This window comes from Pistacia vera, unplaced genomic scaffold (genome assembly GCF_008641045.1).
Source record: "Pistacia vera cultivar Batoury unplaced genomic scaffold, PisVer_v2 Contig598, whole genome shotgun sequence".
NCBI classification, from domain to species: Eukaryota; Viridiplantae; Streptophyta; class Magnoliopsida; order Sapindales; family Anacardiaceae; genus Pistacia; species Pistacia vera.
In genome coordinates this window covers 243074-263918 of record NW_022196443.1, presented here as the reverse complement: position 1 = coordinate 263918, position 20845 = coordinate 243074, and positions in this window count along the sequence as shown.

Here is a 20845-nt window from a genome sequence, read left to right as displayed (position 1 = left end):
TTGATTATCATATATGGTTGTCAAGTAATATAAGATTCTGGTAATCTTCTAAAACCAATAGTAATTACTGTTAATACTATAGAAAGTAATTTGATTACCTCAATTTTTTTACGTATTTTAAGATTATTTGATAATCTAATTTTTGTTACAATTTTATCTCTTATTAATAAAATTTTAGGATAAAAATGTCTTTATTTTTAAATTAATTTACATGAACCTGTCATTAAAATTTTACCGTTAATTAATTAAGTTTTTGGACATTAATGCCCTTGTATTTAAAACAAATTTTAGCCCACCAAAACTAACATTGTCGGCCAGCCACCACTGCAGTTGTCAATTGGTTGGCGGCCAGCACCGATATGGTCATTTCTGGTCAGATCTCTAGCTAGAGACCAGAAATAGCCAGATCATGAAAAATTTGGCCGGAAATGGCAAAATCTATTCTAGCCGTTTCCGGCCAGATCGATGGCCATTAATAGCCATGGATCTGGCCGTTTCTAGTCATTTCTGATCAGATTTATCGATCTAGCCAAAAACGACCAGATCAAAAAATCTGACCAGAAACAGCTATAATAGATTTGGCCATTTCTGGGCAAAGATCTAGCCAGATCGACGCACGACCGACAAGATCCGGTCAACCTATGTCGTTTGGTTGCTGGAGGCCAATGGTGGTGGTTGGCAATCGGTAGTGGCTGGGTGGGTGGGGGTGTCTTTGTTGATTTTTAAACTTTTATTATGGGGGTGTTTTAGCAAAAAAAAAAAATTTAATGTAGGGGGTACAAATTAATGATTTAAATAACAATATTATTTAAAAAAAAAAAGGCAATTCAGTCATTTAAATAACATATCCACCAATTTATTCCTCTCAACCAAGCATATAAATATAACATATCTACTAATTTATTCTTCTCCACCAAACACATTAATATAACATTCCAGTAATCTTTCAAGGTAATCTATTTTTTCCTTAATATAACATTCCCAATAATACAATATTCTCTGAACCAAACGCACCCTTAGTATTTATCTTCTTCCTCGTTACCCATGGGATTAACTTTTTAAAATTATGATTCCAATACAAATGTACTTATATAAGAGCATCTCCAATGATGCTCTTTATTTTAAAGAGCATATTTCACATAAATAAAGAGTATCTTCATTAATTTCTAAATATAAAGAACAAAATTTGTATTAAAATCCAATGGACTCTTTGAATTAGATTTAATAAATAGGAGAAATACTTAATAGGAAAGAGATAATTAATAATAAAATGTATAGAAACTTGTAATTTATTAAATAAAATTAGGATAGATAGTAAAATTTGACTTTCTAGATGTAGAGAGTCAAACTCACTCTTTAATTTATATTTAAATAATAAAGAGTCTATTGGACTCTTATTTTTATGAACAAACTCTTTATAACAAAGAGTTTGTTAGATCATATAAAGAGTCATTTGGAGATGTTCTAAAGGGGATAGACATGAGAATCCTATTAACTCTTTATTCAATTAATGCAACTTAATAACTTTTCATTTTCCTTCAAACTTTGATTTATTGCTCAAAATTCTAAAAATCTATTTGAGAAATTAAAATAGACCCAAACACACTACATGTCTTATTAAATAAGAGACATGTTAAGTGTAATTATAAAGCATACAAAAAAAAATATCATCATGGATTCTATAAATTTATTATCCATTCAAATATTTGTCATTCGTAATTGAATTCTAAATCCAAAATTTATCATCATTCAATTTTAAAATTCAAGAGGCATTTATGAAATCTCTTTCAAATATAAAGACTTAATGACATTAATTCTCTTAGAAATGATAAAATAACAAAAATTCCTCAATCATTACAATAATTAGTAAGAGGGTGATTTATTTATATATACTAAGTCAAAATAGTGTGAATTTTAACGGCTTAACCTTAAAAATTCCCCATTGTAGTCTACTGAGTAGGGTAGAATATCTTTAATAGCGATGATTTTACTGTCTAATGAATAGAATAAAGTTCATTTATCTTGTTAGAAAAATAAGATAAATTCCCTCTGATATGAAAAATGGGTCAACCTTGTAAACTAAGCTTCTAATAAGTTAAAAATTATGTAAAATAAAATTGATTAAAATCAATTTGACAATTACTTGTCAAATATTCAGAAAAACACTTTCATACAAATATTGATATTTAATTAAATAATGTTTATTCTAATTAGATGTTATTGATAATCTATCTTAAATTATATAATGGGATGAGATGTGATCTTTTAACTTAAATTTTTTACACAAATTTTTTCAGCCATAGATCCAAAATAATCCAATCGTATAGGAATTGCTGGGTGAACTATCTTCAAACTCTTTCTCATATCTATTGGCTTACAAAATATCCACAACTGAAAATTTATGTCTCAATTTAAGTTAAAAAAATATTTTTCACCATATAAAATACTCAATTGTAGTCTAATGAATAGGGTAGCATAATTTTTAACAGAATAAGTTTTATTCAACTTTCCGAATTTAACCTAACAAGGACATGTAAATCTGTTTAACTTATGTCTAGAATCTTGAAAAGAATTATATATGTCCATCAACACGCGTAAGTATACACATTTTATAATAGATGTACAAAATATTTTCTTCATGATATCTTTTATAAAAGAAAAAAAAAAATCTATTAAAATTGTGAAGTTTGTGAAAGTCCTTCGACAAATTAAAAGGTGTATTAGAGAATTAACATTTTGACAAACTGAAATTATTAAACTTGTCAATATTTACCCAAAATAACTCAACATCCAAAGGATTTCTTTCATATAAATAAACTAGCATCATACCTATTGCTAGATTATAACATTGTCTATTTCAATTTATTTTAACTTCTGCGTATTCGATCTTATTACATAGTTTTTTTCATATAAAAAAAGTTTCTATATGTAGTATTATTTATTTATCGAATTATAAAAATAACTTCATTCACGTTATTCTCTTTTCTCTCTATTAAAAAGAGAATTGTAGGCAGTAATAGTATAAGTCATTGCCCCGTTACTTTTTTTGACAACTGATGGATTCCCATTTTGTGCCATTGAGAATTTTCTCCAATGCCAAAACTTGAAGAGGGATTTCATTGCCAGAAATGAAGCCACCTAATCTTCGTACGGCTGAATAATTTTGTTTGGGGAGCTCCACGGGGTGAGCTAGGGTTGAAAGAGAAGGATTATTCTGATAATTGCTGCTTCCTTAGTAATTTATAATTTACATGATTTAGTTCTGTATACAAAATTTGGATCTCGAACTGGGTTAGTCTTTACACCGACTCCTGGATTGGTTTTGGGGCACATTGTCCCCAGTAATTAATGATAGCTAGGCGAAATGTTGGCACTTTATTTTATGCCAGTGAAGGCTTGCCTCGACGTAGAACTTTTGTTTTCCAACATCGGTTCTACGTCGGGACATGATGGAATTTTAGTGGTGTTTTATTACATTACTCAACCATAAATATAATGCTGTCACATCAAATATCTCATTACGTCGAAATTTTAACTCGGTAAATGTAATAATATTGGAGAATATAATCTCTACCATATATATATATTATATATATATATATATATATCCACTCAAAAGAGTTCTTAAACCTCAACTTAGGTTGAATTTACTTACCTTATGGGGAAAAAGCTTCTTTAACACTTCTCCTTTCCTTTGGGAGCTTGCCTTTTCTCTACAACTTAACCAATAACCACAACATGAGACTCTAATCAAAACATAATAAAACTCTCATCTAAAGCAAGAATCCTTACCTTAGGATGCTTTAGATTAAAACCCTACTAAAAGTTACTCAAAAAGGCTCTTGGAAATCCTTGGAAGATTGAAGGAATTTGAGAGAGTTTGGAAAATGAAGGAGGCGGTGGAATGGGAAAAATGAAGAGTTCTCAAAGACTAAACCCNTTCAAAAACTTCAAGAGAATTTCTATTATTTATTATTCAAACTTTAGGAAGATTATGTTATTAATTCTATAACTATATATATTTTCACCTTTTTATTTATTGGATTTTATTCTTTGACCAGAAAGCAAATTTTTTTGGCTCCATCCCTACCTACAGTTGTCAACATCTCTAAACAGTAAACAAGTATGATTAAATGTTAATATTTTATGTTATCACTTTTATTTTTCGAGTTTACCATTTACAAGTTTAGTAATAAATGGAAATGTTTTCAATAATATACTTGAATTTTAATTAGAAATACAAGTATTTTGGTATGAGATGATTGCGTAAGATCTGAGAAAATCTTATGAATTGACAGAAACGTATAAACAAAAAAAATACAAATTGGCACGTTTGAAATCAATTGGCAGCTATATATTTAGATATCATATCTATTTATTTAATTAAGAAAACAACGAAATTAAAGTGTGACATGTTTCCCAAAATATATCTGATTTAAGTAGTTTTCCATCTTTAATTGGCTGCCTATTCCAAATGATACTTTCTTAATCTGAAGATATCCAATTAAGGACTTCAAGATATGCGTACACTCAAAACCCAACCACCTTCTCATCTACATGAGGGATTTAATGCGCGAATGTTCAAATGAGGAATCAAACTTAAGACCGTACGTTTATCCACGTTATCTCTAATTCTTCCAAATCAATTTAGCTTCCCATAGATGGGTTATATATTCTTTGTTATTCATGATGAATTTAATGTCTAAAACATTTATAACAATACAATTTTTCTTTTTTTGTTTTTTCTTATAATAAGAAAAACTCCTTGATTAGCCCCTGTTTGTTTCACTCTTTTGAATCATTTTTCTATTACCCTATTTGGATTAAAAAATATAATATGTGTTTGTTTACTTATTGTGATCATTATTCTAAAAATTAATCTGAATCAATAAGATTTTTTCTATTGAAAATGAAAAGAAAAGGGGGGGAGGGGGTTGTCTATTCAACTAAATACAATTACCTTTCATTCCTTCCAATTTGAACATTAATCCACCTAATACGACCACACCTGCCAACAACCATTTCCGATTGTCGTCACTACCGCCAGCGGCCACCGTTAGCCATCAATAACAGAACAATGCACAACTGGTCGAATCTGGCTATTTCCAACCAGATCCACCATGGATATGACAGAAAACGACCAGATCCAACTGTTAACGGCAGATAAATTTTGGCCATTGTTGACGGCATATTTTGGCTGTTAACAATGACTAGAGACACGATGGTTCTAGCCGAAAAAGGTCAGATCGATGCACGACCGACCAGATCTAGTTAGTTGTGCACCGTTCTGGCAACTGTCGATTGCCATCCGAAGGTGGTGGTTGACGGCCAGCAGTTTGGGTGGATAGAGGTGTTTTTGTTAATTTTAAACTTTTATTGTGGAGGGTGTTTAACTAAATTAATAATTGTAGGAGGTTAAAAAATAATCTAAATATTTTCAGAAAATGTTTTCCAAAAATGTATCAAACAACTTTTTAACATTTTATCCAATTCTGGTATAATTTCAAATATTATATCAAACACATTTTCAAAATTGTATCCTATTCGATTTAATTTAACTTAACTCAACTTAAAATAGTTTTTCAGAATATCATTTTTCAAATAATTTATCAAACAGGTTTTTTATTTAAATTTATTGTCAATACAAAATGCTTATATAATTTGTATATATATATATATATTTTTTTGGGTAAACCCAATAATTACCTTTCCTGCGACTCAAACACAAGACCCTTCGATATAATTAACCCTAGTGGTTAAAGGGCTTGTCATCCGACCACAAAGGGAGAGGTTATAATTTGTATTCTTTGCCAAAGTTGAGATGCAAATTAATTAAAATCCTTCCAAGTAGAGTATAACTAAAAAATATAATTATTATTATTTAATTAGGATTACGGTTCTAAAATTAAAGTTTATTGCTTAATATAAAAATATTAGAATTAACAAATAGTAAATAATAGAATTATTTAACAAAGTAAATAACAAATTTAAAATTAATTAAACTCACCTGTAGTTAAAATCCAAGTTTTAGGGGGCCTATAATTGACATTAGATCCTTAAGTTTCATGGGGCTTTATTGTGATTAACCAAAAAAATCCTTTGTATTAAGTTTTTCAAATTTGGGCCGAAAGGGGGGCATTTGCCCCGTGCCCGGTATAACATGGGTCTGCCCTTGCCTAGGGAGATACTTATCGAACTAAAATTATTATTGTCTGACTAATTATTTTTCAAGCTATTAAATTACAAGAAATTTAATATTACAAGGGTAACAAATTCAAGTCTTTATTGGTGGCAAGTCTGCCTTATCTAGAGGCACTTATCCCCAAAATTTGAATTTTATTCAGAGTAAACGCCATGTTCCCTTCCCACTCAAGGTTTAGCGAAATCCAGTTACCACCCCTAGTTTCATAAATTTCATATTCCCACCCTTAAATGAACATCGTTAGTGACTATTGGCTTCTGACACTAAAGTAGAGAGTGCTATTACCCTATTGCCCTTGACAAAACCCACCCATGAATTCATAAATTCTGCCGACCATTTTGATAGCTTCCTCATCGGAAAATCCACCAAACCCGACATGAATAGCTCCCCTAACACCGTTCGAACTCCCTCAACCCCCTTTTGACCAAAATTTGGCCTAATTGCAATGGATTTGCGCTGCCACCTATGGCATCCTCCACAGTGCGATTGTCGTTTTCAAGCCAAATTGGCCTAATTCCAACGTCATTGGAACACCTCGACACCACTAAACACATCCCCTCACCTCCCTCATCAAAGTCCCTATCATCTCTACCTCTCTACACCACCAAATCGTTGCCTGTCGCTCACAATGGAATCATGCACTTCTTGCCGATTTTCGGCTGATTCTGGCGACGAGAACCTACCTCGACACCACCTTTTGATCCACCGACGTCCACTCTATAAAACTCCTACCACCTCAAGCTGTAACACCTAGTTGGTGGCCATCCACCGCTTCCCCAACGACTTGCACAATAGTTGAAATTGGGTTTTTCAATTGGAGTTTGTTTTAAAGCTTGGTTGAAGGGCAATTGATTGTTTATGGAAGTGTTACTTGTTGTTGACTAATTGTATTTTTTTCTGGCCATTTTCCCTGTTGTCGGTCACCAAAACCACCTGCCTTTGGACTACGCCCACCACTTCCGCCAACGACTTGCACAGTAGTTGAAATTGGGTTTTCAATTGAGTTTGTTTTAAAGCTTGGTTGAAGGGAAATTGATTGTTTATGGATGAAGGGTTTCTTGTTGTTGATTGATTGTATTTTTTTCTGGCCGTTTTCCCTGTCGTTGGCCACCAAAACCACCTACCTTTGGACTACGCCCACCACATGCTCAACCTTTTGCCCCAAACAACACCCAAGCACATCTCCCCTTGTGCGCTACAGCTACTCCAGCGTGCACACGAGTAGCTGCGGGCACAACCCACCGCACGCAGGCCTCGTGGTGGTTGGATTTTACCGCTACAAAGCCCTCATGTCGCAGCCAAAATCTGGCCCTTGCGAGGGCCATGAAGTAGCCATTTGGCCGCTACTTTTTAGCCCACGTGAAGGCCAAATCTGGCCGTCGTGAGAGAAATTTTGGAGAGAGGGTGCTTGTCAAAGATTTGAGATATGGGGGGTTGTTTTATTTTTTATTTTTATTTCAGATTTATTGCAATATAAATGACTGTTTTACCCTTTGACCATTACATTAAATATTTTTATGTTAATTTAAGGGTGTAAATATGAAATTTATAAAACCAGGTGTGGTAACTTAGGATTTCGCTAAACCTTGAGTGGGAACATGTCGTTTACTCTTTTATTTATACACATAGTATTTTGATCGGATAACAATTGTAACCCTCCCAAAACTTTTAATTGGTTGTTTTCTTTGTTTTGTTGTTTCAAGTATCAATAATTCTTGGGAAATTACATTAACTGGGCCATTTCCAGGGACTGAAAGGAAAACTTACCGAATCTAACGAGTATCTAAAAAAAATAACCCTCTCATTTTTTGAAGTACCATATTACCCTTGATATAAAAGCTAGCCCCTAGCCTAATCTATCTTCTGTGCTTCACCAATATCATATAACCCATTCGAGGAATGCATATTCCGTCCATTTGAAAATTCAAAATTGAAGAAGTGAGGATCTATTAGATTAAGAAACGAGAATGAAAAATTGGGGGCTTAAGTTTTAGGTGCGCTGAGAGTTGGGTTTCCTCGAATTTGAATGATGGGTTTTGTCAACTTCAGATTANAAAAAAAAAAAAAAATAAAATTATGTGAGACAATCTCACAACCTCAACCTGGTGAGACCTTTAAAGAAAACCATTGCAAGTTAGTTTTTAAAACCACTCGTTAGATTGGTGGTTATTGATGATGTGGATGGTGGGTATTGACGAATTATGGTAACAATCTTATGAAAGAGAAATTAAACACAACACCCGGTTATATATATATATATATATATAATCTCACAACCTCACTCTGGTGAGACCTTTAAAGAAAACAACTGCATGTTGTTAGTTTTTAAAACCACTTGTTAGATTGGTGGTTATTGATGATGTGGATGGTGGGTATTGATGAATTATGGTAACAATCTGATGAAAGAGAGATTAAACACATATGTGACGATGAAATGGAGATTGTTTACAATCATATATTCTAAAATATTAAGTCTCTTACACTTGCAAAATCCCTTTTCGTTCTTTCATAACTTATACCTTAGCCTAACGTTACAACTATAATAAAGACTTATTAATCTAAGGTAGTGTTTGGATTCTATATTAGTAGAGAGTGGTTTGAAAAGTGAGTCTATGGAATTTGATTGTACGATTTTTATTGTTTCTTTTTATGAGAAATTTTTGGGAGATCAAATTTTCTTTGCCTATGAATATTATGTATAAAGTCATTTGAGTTTTTAGATAAATGGTATGTGGTTGTTTATATGAGAGGATCTATAACAAAAGTGTAATTAATATTTGCTTATTCTTTATATTCATGTAACATTAATTATTCGAATTATGCATTTAGACACAATTTTTGAGACAAATATATGTATTTATCCTAAATTTTGTGTTTGAGTCTTTAGTTTTGAGTCTAGATTAGGTTTGATTTGGATGTTTGTGGGTATCATTGCTGGAAAGCCTCACGAGACTTTAACACATTCAACTAGGGCTGCTTACGGGCTTAGGCTTGTTGCATATGCTAAATGCAACCGTGATAATCTACAAAAAGTGATTTAACATTTGAAGAAGAGAGAATTTTCTCTCAAAAAATCACTCACCCACAACAGCAAAAATGAATTGTGTCTCAAAACCTGTTTTTTGCTTTCTTTAAATAGTAAAGCAAAATTTCCATTCCACCCCCATGGTTTAGCAACAATCCAAACTTAGGTGGAAGCGCATATTAGTCCCTATTAATTATTTAGTTAAATATTAATATAAATATAAATATTAACTCTAATAACTAAATTTGTAATTTTGCTAAATTACTCTAATGATAAAATTAGACATAGGTTACAACTTCAGTAAATTTAATTACGCAGCAAAATTACCAATATGCTCATTCATCTAAAAGACGAATATGCCCATTCATCTAAAAGATGAATATGCCTATCTAAATCCTTAAACTATCTTCTAAGTGTGTAACCTGCAAGCTCTTTATCACATCGACAGTGAGTAGTATCACAGTTGATACCAATCAATTGTTTCACTATACACACACCAAGATTAGCCCCTAGTAAGGCATCATGCCCACTTGATAGAGTCGGATTCAACGAAACAGTTACCTATCAATAATATGGTTATTGTGCAATCAAAATCTTTCATCATCTGTTATCTCATCGAGACTAAGGTATAAAAATAATGTCAACCTTAATTATCGTCAATACCTTTGTATTCAATTACTGGACCAATGATCGGAATAATAAATTGGATTGAGCAATAACTCAATCTCAATGTGGCCATAGCTTTAATGTCATTGTCATATACTGAATCGCGTCGTGAGATAATTAATCCTATACCCGAAGTAATGAATCCTCTGTCGATCCACCAAAGTCTTGATACACTCCTTGATGCAGCCAATCACTATCGTTTTGATATCTCTAAATAGACTTACGTTAGACTAATGTCAAACTACACCAATCGATGCACAAGGCACTCTGGTCATCTCAGGTCTAAGGATCACATACATCACCATTCGTTAGAGGATTTATTCTATAGACACTAGGGTTACCATCTATATGGAATCCTCTGGGGGGTCAGTATAGTGAACTTGTCTATGTAAGCACCCATGTGTTACACTAGGTTGTCGGCAAACAACCTTGACAAATGAGATCAGTCACTTCCTTTCAATAGGGTCGTTCAACACTATGACAACCTTACTGTATTATCTGTGTCCTTGGTCAAAATAATACTAGGGTTACAGACATTTCTAGAATGGTCACCATATGTGATCATAGGGTTCTCATCATTAAGATTTGACGCACTTGATACCCTCATCATGGTTCTACCATCCTAAGGATATATATTAATACATACCAATATGATTTACACGATATAGAATAAAATGTCTTTTATTGATTAATGAACGTTATTACAAAGAGTCAAATCTATAGTATTTGATTGGCTCTAGGGCACTTACTCTAACAAGATGTAACCCAATCTCTATGATTATGTGTTGATATATTTTTGTGTTAATCTTTATTAAGCATTCTTTCTAAGTTTTATTATTGTGCTTAGTGTTTTTAATTCTTAAGGACCCAAGAATTGAATGAATCAATAGATTAAATTGAAATCGAAAGATGATACTTAGTTGGTCTAAGGTAGTAAAACTATAGGTTAAGTGAACACTAAAGATAGGTTACTGCTACTTGTGAGGTTTTGGTAAACTTTATAAAGTGTAATGATATTTCAATACTCAAATTGGATTTATAGATATCTTAGGTTAGTAATTAGGAGTTAATCTGGTAATTGTTTCGGATAAAGTTATTCTAAGGAGTACTTTGACCTGTAAAAAAAGCTTAATAAGGTTAGCATAAATTACCAATACATATAAGTAGAGTTGGTGCGTAGTTTATGCCCTAGATTTAGTCATCTTGCATTAAAAATCAGGGGTTTTGTTCAAAGTCTATTTTTTCTTTCAGTTTTAATTGTTTTCGATTGATTAGTTTAGTTTAGGGTTTCTTCATAAAATTTTGGTTAATCAAATAGTAACAAGATATTAAATTTTGGTAATTGATAATAGTAATTCCTTAGGGTATTTACTCATTATTACTTGCACGATTTTGTACGCTTACGAATAGTCTTATCAGATGTCCAAAAGGAAGGATTAGTTTAACTCAAGTATTGCAAGATGGAAGACCAAATGGATGACCTTTTTACAAAAGCATTGTCTAAAATGAGGTTTGAATTTGTAAGACAAAAATTGGGAGTTTGCAATAGCATGAATACAAGGAGGAGTGTTAAAGACATGCATCTGAATGCTGCTACAAGAATGTCAGTTGGGGAAGTTTCGATGAGTGTTGCAGATCCCATAAATGATGTCGCAGCAACAGCAAGTCCCAGGTGAGTTTTACTTCGTTAAGTGTAGTTTTTCTTAAAATTGTTATTTACAGTTTGTTTCAATTATTCTAGATGATCATTTGTAGTTTCTTCAAATAAGTTCAAGTTGTTATTTGTAGTTTTTTTTAATAACCTCTTCCATATTAACAAATGGTTATGGAGGTTAAGGAATCTTATTTGTCTAAAAGAGTGACTAAATAGACAGAAATTGCGGAGTTTTTGTAAGTGTGTTGTACCATGTTATGCCTAAAATCAAGGCTAACCTAAGGTAATGTCAACGAGCACCAAGTAGAGTTCAAGAAGACTTTGCATCGTCTAGGATCTGCCACATCTCCGAAGACGTAAAGAATATAGCTGTCAACAACCCAACCGACTCAAGTATTTGTCTGTGAATGAATTTGGTTCGCACAACTGTCCAACCCCATTTAATTTAAGGATATTCTTTAAGTTCTCAACTAATGGGGAGACAGGGGAGATTTGCATGGCACCAACCCACTTGCAGAAATGTAATCATTACCTTCAACATAGTAGGTACAAATTGCATCGTCTAGGATTTGCCACATCTTCGAAGACATAAAGAATATAGCTGTCAACAACCCAACCGACTCAAGTATTTGTTTGTGAATGAATTTGGCTAGCATAACTGTCCAACCCCATTTAATTTAAAGATATTCTTTAAGTTCTCAACCAATGGGGAGACAGGGGAGATTTGCACGGCACTAACCCACTTACGGAAATGTAATCATTACCTTGAGCATAGTGGGTACGAATAGGCAGCTCCCCCTCACAAAATCGGGATCAGGCCCCTTGAATTCAACAAAGCAAATAGCAAAGACACACTACTAAAAAGAGACTAGCTTGACATTTTCTAAGAATACTTAGATCACCAAGCACTTGCAACACCAGATCGCAGTTCATGACCTATTGTAATCTTGGTTAATGACCATAAACGTACTCATATAAAAGAAAACAATGGATTGCTTTAAGCATTTGAACCACTATAAAAACCTCATTGTCTCCTTTATTAGTTACGTCTGTGCATGCTACTGTGAAAACAACACCATAATCAACTATAATAATCATCTCACATGTAATTTTTAAAAATCTCTTAGCACTTTGCATGTTCGAAGTCGGTGGTGTCAAAATCATGCATCAACAATTTGGTGCTAGAAGGAGGGCCCAGATTCAGATAAGCTCTCTATCCGGTAATCTCAACTGACTCGTCGGTTTCATCTTCAAGGATCAACCACAAACTCTCATGGCTTGTGGTTTCAAAACTGAGTGCACTGGTACCAATAATGAGGAGATTCCCTGTAATCAGGAAACTACTTTTCTCGAAGTAGTTCCACCTCCCCAAAATGTTGCATTGAGCGTCCCTTCGACATCCCAGGCGAATCTTGCTTTGATCCATTACCTGGAGAAACTTGATAACACCCTCCAAACAATGAACCAAAGGATGGATCATTTGGATTAGGTTGTGCCACCAAATTCAGACAAGATGGTACCACCTTTAAAGACGCTTGTAGGTCACTTTAAAATGTGGAAATGAGCACAGCCTCGTACCATGCACACTATGAAAGAACAGCATGCATGCATGAAGAGTGGTGGAAATGGAGAAGAAAGCATAAAAAATGGATTCAAGAAAACAGTTTTAAAAACAAAGCTTGAGAAGAAATTATACCTACTCCTTTGCTTTGGATTGATGAAGATTAGCTTCAAAATGATGAAATCTCAACACTTTAACACCACCTTGAGAGATTAGAGAGTGGCCGTGGGTTTGAGAGAGAGTTTTGGTTTGTGTTTTTGTGAACTAGTCAAGAATGAACAAAAATGCAACATTTTGCACTTATATATACTTGAGCAATATTGCAATGATTTATTTTTCACTTCCAGGCCCAATAAAATCTTATTTTATAAAGAGACCCCACGAATTTAATATGATACCCTTTGAATAATCAATATTATTCAAGGGCCCATGTAAACTAAATTAGTTTACATTAACAACCCAAAAATTTACTCCTTTTTACCCTTTAACTATTAAAAGGTTATTTTTGTTCATCTCATTAATCTTAACACTTTAAGATATAATAATTAAATATAATTAATTATTGCTTGACCATTTTAACCCTTAAAATGTCACAAATGATTTCTATGTAACTATTACTATAGAAATCCCGTTATTACCCTCGGAAGGTGCTAGCCCTCTTCGGATAATCATTTCTCTCTCTCATCCTTCTCTAACTTCTCAAGGCTATTGGTGTGACCATGTAGGTCCACCGTGGATTAGCCGTGAGCCGGTTCTGGATGAATCCGGAAACCTGTCCGGAGGCCCAACGACTATGGTAAACATCTAGCAATNGACTACAATGTCTCAGGTCAAAGGACTACATCGTGCACTGATATAACCAAACGATAAATCATTGACTACATGCTTTTCCAAGTGATTTGTCGTTATTCGGTCACGTTCGAAAAACAGTTCACCAATCGTTAGTCCATACCAATGCCCCAATGACATGACTATCATCGTCATCCGTACTTATATCAACTCATGATATCTTTCGGAAGCATCCGGTATGCCTACTGTGCAATATAGTTGCCCAAATTTATATTGCTTCCGTAGGGAACCCTTTTCGATAATTCATTTACCTATTAAATGAATCATCTGGACAATTCATATACATACTTTATTTTAAATGCATGACTGAATAAAAGAAGCAATTTACATATATGAATTGAAAAACTCTTTCTTCTATTATTTATGATATATATAGATACAAGACAAAATGCTCTGAAACCGACAACACGAATGGTTTCTAGGGCATACACTAATATACACTAACACACTATAGCACAAAAGAATAAGGGTAAACGTATAGCCGATCAAGGGCAGAAAGGCTTAAAAGGGCATGCAAATACTGGTCGCGAGTAGGGAAAGCGACCTTTGGCTCAACGACTTAGTAGTACTTCGCACCAAGAACGGTCCCACGACATGTCGTAGAGGCATGCCCATAAAAGTATTAGGCAAGGAGGTTCCCACTATCGCCAACATGATGGTCTATCACTGCAAAAGAAGTACCCATCATCAACGCATCGTTTCTGACCACCGTAGAGATAGGGAAAACTCCCCTAGCCACTTAGCACCTTCACAAGGCTCAAGCCCACAAGTGTCAAGGCATGAAGGCTCCAGCCAAAGTAGAGAAAGCGTCGACCTACGGTCTTTCATCAACCGCAATCGTAGGGAACAGACCCACATTGTGGAGAGTGATCCCCCAAGGGCTTAGTTGCCTCAGATCAAGGAAGTACAACGAGCTCTGGATCAGCTTTGAGCTTAGCAGAATGAGTAGGGAGTGACCGTTGAGGCGTCTCCCTTTTCTCCAGCAGTCCTGATTGCACCTCTCCCATCAAGATTCAGAATGCCCGACATGAAGGCATTTTATGGGAATTTTGATCCTCAAGATCATCTCTATGAGTTTAACGACCTCATGGAGCTTCACTAAGTTTCAAACTTGGCAAAATGTTGCTGTTTGGCAGTGACTTTGATTGCCTACGCTAAACGTTGGTTCAGATCGCTTCCACCAGGATCTATAAACTCATGGCACCAAATAAGCTCGTTGTTCTTGAGACACTTCCAACAAATCGAAAGTTCTTAATGTCGCTCAGCTATCTAAGCAACATACGGCAAGAGAAGAATAAGTCTTTCTAGTCTTACATTGACAAATTCCGCGGGGAACTGAATAAGGTGGCTAATACAACCTGAAGATTCAATTTGAACTCTGATCATTACCGGAGTTCTCCCACAAACTAACCTATGGATCAAGCTATTATCATAAGATGATATTTCCCTTATTCGCTTCTACAATCTTACAGAGGAATATCTACGGATTGAAAACTCTATCGCGGCTCTAAATCACCATGACCCTAGGCCTTCCACTAGAGCTCCCAGTTGAAAGGATGAATTCCGGGGAGAAAATAGAAGAAATGATCGTAAATGGGCTAATGACAGTTATAGAAAGGGAAAGAAACAACAGTTTGAGCTCAAAAAACTTATGCTCCTTTACCTCGTCACGACCGTGACAACTTTACTCGGCTGAATGCACCGGTTTCGACCATTTTGGTTAAGTCAAAAGAGGTCATTCTGCTTAGAGAACTAGAGCCCATGAAGAAACCCCTATTTTAAATGAGAGGTAAGAAATGATGTCCCTACCACATAGATAATGGTCACCATACCGATGAATGTTGATCTTTCAAGTAGGCAATTGAAGACCTTATCCAAAAAGGTCATTTCAAGGAGTATGTCGACAGTCCAACTCCCTTTAGGGAGAAAGACCAAGACGACGGGGAAAGGCGTAGAGGTCGTAAAGGTCTCTACTTGGTAGAGACCATCATTGGCAGACCTTTTATCGTAGGGACCTCTTGGCATGCACAAGATATTTATGCTTGAGAAGCCCGATATGAGCCCTACAATGTGCTCAATCTAGAACCGCGACCTCACAAGCAGCGCAAAGAAGGAGATTACCTTCTTTGAGAAAGATATGAAACAGGTGCATAACCCTCATAAGGATGATTGGTTGTCGCAACTGAAATAGGAACGTGTGAAGTCCATAGAATGTTAGTAGACAATGAAAGCGCTGTGAATATCATATTTCAGTGAGCCTTTGAAGAGATGAAGCTAGAAAAGACAGACCCGAAGCTTGTAGCTACTCCCTTCTATGGTTTTATTGGGGACTATTTAACTCCCCGAGGAATGATTACTCTTCTAGTCACTTTGGGCGATCCCCACAAAGTGACCAAAATGACAAAATTTTTAGTTGTGGGTTGTCCTTCAACAAACATTCAATGGCAATCTCAAACCACCTCTGCTACAGAACTTCAAAGCTGTCACTTCCATCTATCACCAAAAGATGAAGTTCCCTACTCCAATAAGGTGTGGGGAAGTTTGGAGATCACAGTGTGAATCTTGTAACTACTACAATCAAGCAATCCAAATTGCGTGCAAAGGGAAAGGGAACCATAAGGGCAAGCTTGAATAGTCAATGGCGATCAATAAGATCAAGCCACAGCCTGGTCTAGTGGAAGATAGCATTGATCCTCGTGTTCAAGGGGAGTATACCCATAGTGGGCCAGTTGAGAATTTGTTTGAGATACTTGTAGACAAGCGTGAGCCAACTCGTGTGTTGAGAATCATGAGTAATCTCAGCCCCCAAGCTTGCAACCAATTTAATGAGCTTTCTCAGACAAAACATTGATGTTTTTGCATAGAAACATGTTGACATGATCGGGATCAGCCCCGAAGTCATATGTCATGCACTCACCATTGACAGTGAGATTAAACCAGTTCGCCAAAAAAGAAAAGCTATAGACCCAGAGTGTTATACGACACTTAAAAGTGAGGTGGACAAGCTCCTCTCAATTGGTTTCATAAGGGAAGCTCATTACTCTAATTGGTTCACCAATCTTGTTTTGGTGAAAAAACCCAATGATAAATGGCAAACTTGTGTTGATTTCACGGATCTCAACAAAGCCTACCCCAAGGACAATTTTCCCTTATCTAGAATCGACCAGCTTGTTGATGCCACTTTTGGGGATGAGCTGCTAAGCTTTATGGAAGCATATTTAGGATACAATCAGATCCCTATGTTCACGCCCGACGAGGAGCACACTTCATTCATCACAGACCGAGAGCCGTATTGCTACAAAGTCATGCCCTTTGATTTGAAAAATGCTGGAGGAACTTTCCAACGACTGGTTAATCGAATGTTTTTTATAACAGATTGGGAAAACAATGGAGGTTTATGTCGATGACATGCTGGTCAAGTCACATGTTGCTTTAGATCACATAGATCACCTCTCATGAATGTTTGATACACTTTGAGAATACAAAATGAACCTTAATCCTCTTTAGTGTTCGTTCGGATTAGCCTTAGGTAAATTCTTGGAGTACATGGTTAACCATCGGGGAATCGAAGTCAACCCTGAGAAAATCCAAGCTCTCGTAGATATGATTAGTCCCACAAAACCTAAGTAAGTTCAAAGCTTGAATGGGAGAATAGAGGCTCTCAATCATTTCATATCGAGAGCTACATATCGCTGTTTGTCGTTCTTCAATGTATTTAAGACCAACAAGAAATTTGAATGGATTCTAGAGTGTGAGCAATCTTTTTAAGAGCATCTTGGAAAGCCACCTCTTATGTCCAAGTCACTTCCCAAGGAAATCTTGTTTTTCTACCTATCTGTTTCTCAACATGTGGTCAGTACAGCTCTTATTCGGGAAGAAAAACCTATGTATTACACTAGCATACGACTACTAGACGTTGAGGTGAGATATCCATAAATGGAGCCATTAGCTTTTGTCTTTCTAATCGTCTCCAGGAAGCTGCGACCTTATTTTTATGCCTACACCATCCATGTTTAAACCAATTACCCGCTCAGATAGGTCCTTCAAAAACTAGAGGCCTCGGGTAAATTGCTTAAATGGGCCATAGAATTAAGTCAGTTGGATCTGTATTTTAAGCCAAAAGCAGCAATTAAAGGGCAAGTTGTAGCTGACTTCATGTCGGAGTTCTCCCATCAACTAGATCGGGAACCTGATCAGCCAGCTAATGAAGTCATCCAAGAGACTGTTCAAAATCTGTCAACATGGAGCCTCTATGTTGATGGATCCTCTAACAGAAAAAGAGCTGAAGACGGTCTTCTACTCGTTAGCCCTAAGGGTGTTCGCATTTATGGAGCCCTCAGGTTTGGATTCAAAGCCACCAACAATGAGATTTAGTATGAAGCGCTATTTGTTGGTCTATGACTAGCAAATGAGATGGGGTAAGAAGTGATCGATATCGATAGCGACTCTCAGCTAATAGTCAATCAGATATTGGGAGAGTATCAAGCCAAATAAGAGAATATGATCAGTTACTTGAAGAAAGCTAAGGCCACACTTGAGTCCTTCAAGCAGTATACGATTAAGCAAATCTCAAGAGATAGTAACTCTATTGTGGATACTTTGGCGAAGATAGCTTCATTGTTAGACTCCGATGTGCAAGATAACATCCTGGTCAAATACATCGAAATTCATAAAGTCAACTCACCTCACAAGATAATGGCTACAACTGAATCTATAACTTGGATGACTCCAATCATTCAGTATCTCAAAGAAGGGGTTCTTCCTAACAGCAAAACGGAAGTAAGATTCCTTGATACATGCTGAGTGCAACCAAAAATTAAATTAGTCTACTCACAAATTGTAAGCATAGTAAGTTCAGGTCAATCCATAGAGACCAACTAATCGGATTACCCCACTTAATATCACAATGAATTAATGAAATAAAAAGGGGGAAATTTTACTTCGAAAATTAGTTGACACAAGAGTAATTACTACTAACAGGAATTAAGTAAAGAGAATTTAATAAAAAAAAATGATTTTGACTCAAGGAAAATTACCCACGGTTGCAAACTTATCACTGACTTCTAATATATATTATTCTTTGATTGAATATTTAACCAAAGATTATCAAGAAGCCAGACAATCTTTATCTTCCCTAAGTTCATTAATCTGAGCCCAGCACACAAATTAATTCTTATCAATAAACCACTTGGTATTACGCAATCCTTATGAATTTACTGATAGCATTACGAATTAGGAAGTAGTTAAAGATGAATAACAATTGAAAAAGCGCCAGATTATTTAATTCATTCCATGTTTCTTTAAACAATCAACAAAAGCTTGGATCACAATTGTTTTGCTTAATTACTACTCTAACTGAATATTATAAAAATTACGGATTACAAATTCAGTTTAGCAATCAATCACACAATCAATCGATTAACAAGCCTCTTTAATCAATTAAATCATGCAACCATAATAAATAAAAAAAGGAACACAGATATACGAATAGAAGAATAACTAAGATTAAGAACAAAGTCTCACAATTATGCTAACCGGATTGGTGTTTCGTTGAATTGAACTAAAGAATTTAACCCGACATGATGAGATGAACGGCACAAAGAAAAGGAAAAATAAAATTGTGTTCTGTCTCCAACCTCCAAAACCCTAGCAGCCTAAAAAAAAATCTTTTTTCTATCTCTAAGAAACGTATAAAAGCTTCCCTTTAAACCTGCCCTTAATTTGTGCAAGTGAATTCCAACTCATACACACAGCCCTCTAGACTTGTATTTAATTCCCTCTTAAAGTTGGACCAAGTCTTTATATGACCATACAAAAATAATCCAAATCAGCTAAGGATTGAAGCTTCTGGGCTGAAGTAATAACTTCCAGGCCAGTTTTGGATAGGACAATGAGCTTTCTGGACTTTGACCCCCTTATAAAAATTGTATTTCAGGATGTTTAATTCAATTTGGGATTTTGAATCATCTCTTTTGAGTTTCAGAAGCTCTAGTTATGCCCTTTTAAAATTCCAGTGGTCGGACAGAAATCCTACTCCAATTAGGATTCAATTTCAGTTTTCAGCTCTGAATTTACACCACAAATTGGAGGCCCAAACGAAGTCGTCTCTAGACGTGCCATCCCAACTTGGAAAGCTCAAGATGTCTACTTTAACTTCATAGATGGTTCAAAAACCAAACTGTAACTCCAAGTCCATCAAAAATCTGCAAACAGCCCAAAACATCTAAAAGTAAAAATGTTGGAAACTTCTGATTTTAAGTATATTTTACTAACTCTTAACCACAAATGCCTTATACATAAAAATCATCACAAGTAGGCACCATAAGATATTAAACATGCCAAATAAACTAAATGCAACAATAATGAAAATATAAAATTATAAGTCTATCACTCCTACAAACTAGAGTTGCTCGTTACACCCTAATCGGAGATCAATTGTACAAACAAGGATTTAGCCCTCCTCTTCTCCGATATGTGACAAATGAAGATGCAGACTACATCATGAGAGAGATGCATGAAGGAATTTGTGATCATCACATTGCTGCACAATCTCTTGCCAATAAAATTATCCGACAAGGATATTATTGGCCTTTGCTTCACGAAGACACTTACAATTTCGTGAAGAAGTGTGACAAATGCTAGAGATTCACGAACATATCGTGAGCTCCTTCCCACTAATTAACAATGATGACCAACCCTTGGCCATTTGCTATGTGAGGAATCGATCTCATCGGTCCTATGCCAACTAGTAAAGGTGGCATCAAGTATGCAGTGGTCACAGTGGATTATTTCACGAAGTGAGTCAAAGAAGAGTCTTTGCCCATGATCACAACAAAGAAGCTCAAAGACATCATCTTCAAGAGCATAGAATTCCTTATACTCTTATCT